The following is a 2,032-nucleotide window of genomic DNA, read 5'->3' as shown; positions in this document are numbered from 1 at the left end:
TCTCTTTCTGACATACTTCACTCTGTATGACAGTCTCTAGATGCATCCACGTCTCTACAAATGACCCAGTTTCATTCCTTTTTATGGCTGAGTAATATTCTATTGTATATATGTACCACTTCTTTATCCATTTGTCTGTCGATGGGCACTTGGGTTGCTTCCATGACCTGGCTATTGTAAATAGTGCTGCAATGAACATTGGGGTGCATGGGTCTCTCTGAATTATGGTTTTCTCAGGGTATATGCCCAGTAGTGGGATTGCTGGGTCATATGGTAATTCTGTTTTTAGTTTTTTAAGGAACCTCCATACTGTTCTCCATAGTGGCTGTATCAATTTACATTCCCACCAACAGTGCAAGAGCGTTCCTTTTTCTCCACACCATCTCCAGCATTGTTGTTTGTAGATTTTCTGATGATGCCCATTCTAAGCAGTGTGAGGTGATACCTCATTGTAGTTTTGATTTGCATTTCTCTAATAATTAGTAATGGTGAGCAGCTTTTCATGTGCTTCTTGGCCATCTGTAGGTCTTCTTTGGCGAAATCTCTGTTTAGGTCTTCTGCCCATTTTCGGATTAGGTTGTTTGTTTTTTTAATATTGAGCTGCATGAGCTGTTTATATATTTTGGAGATTAATCCTTTGTCTGTTGATTTGTTTGCAAATATTTTCTCCCATTCACAGGGTTGGCTTTTCATCTTGTTTATGGTTTCCTTTGCTGTGCAAAAGCTTTTAAGTTTTATTAGGTCCTATTTGTTTATTTTGGTTTTTATTTCCAGTACTCTAGCAGGCAGATCAAAAAAGATCTTGCTGTGATTTATGTCAAAGGGTGTACTTCCTATGTTTTCCTCTGAGAGTTTTAGTGTCCGGTCTTACATTTAGGTGTCTAATTCATTTTGAGTTTATTTTTGTGTATGGTGTCAGGGAGTGTTCTAATTTCATTTTTTTACATGTAGCTGTCCAGTTTTCCCAGCACCACTTATTGAAGAGACTGCCTTTTCTCCATTGTATATCTTTGCCTCCTTTGTCATAGATTAGTTGACCATAGGTGCGTGGGCTTATCTCTGGGCTTTCTACCTTGTTCCATTGATATATATTTCTGTTTTTGTGCCAGTACCATATTGTCTTGCTTACTGTATCTTTGTAGTATAGTCTGAAGTCAGGGAGTCTGATTCCTCCAGCTCCGTATTTTTCCCTCAAGACTGTTTTGGCTATTCGGGGTCTTTTGTGTCTCCACACTAATTTTAAGATTTTTTGTTCTAGTTCCATAGAGAATGCCATTGGTAATTTGATAAGGATTGCATTGAATCTGTAGATTGCTTTGGATAGTATAGTCATTTTCATAATATTGATTCTTCCAATCAAAAACATGGTATATCTCTTGATTTGTTGGTATCATCTTTAATTTCTTTCATCAGTGTCTTATAGTTTTCTGCATACAGGTCTTTTGTCTCCCTAGGTAGGTTTATTCCTAGGTATTTTATTTATTTTGTTGCAGTGTTAAATGGGAGTGTTTCCTTAATTTCTCTTTCAGATTTTTCATCATTAGTGTATAGGAATGCAAGAGATTTCTGTGCATTAATTTTGTATCCTGCAACTTTACCGAATTCATTGATTAGCTCTAGTAGTTTTCTGGTGGCACCTTTAGGATTATCTATCTATAGTATCATGTCATGTGCAAACAGTGACAGTTTCATTTCTTCTTTTCCAATTTGTATTCCTTTTTCTTCTCTGATTGCCATGGGGAGGAATTCCAAAACTATGTTGAATAATAGTGGTGAGAGTGAACATCATTATCTTGTTCCTGACCTTAGAGGAAATGTTTTCAGTTATTCACCATTGAGAATGATGGTTGCTGTGGGTTTGTTGTATATGGCCTTTATTATGTGGAGGTGGGTTCTCTCTATGCCCACTTTCTGGAGAGTTTTGTATCATATATGGGCGTTGAATTTTGCCAAAAGCTTTTTCTGCATCTACTGAGATGATCATATATGGTTTTTATTATTCAATTTGTTAATATGGTGTATCACATTGATT

This window comes from Phocoena sinus, chromosome 4 (genome assembly GCF_008692025.1).
Source record: "Phocoena sinus isolate mPhoSin1 chromosome 4, mPhoSin1.pri, whole genome shotgun sequence".
Taxonomy (NCBI): domain Eukaryota; kingdom Metazoa; phylum Chordata; class Mammalia; order Artiodactyla; family Phocoenidae; genus Phocoena; species Phocoena sinus.
The sequence above is the reverse complement of the archived record's forward strand: the minus strand, read 5'-3'. Positions refer to the sequence as shown.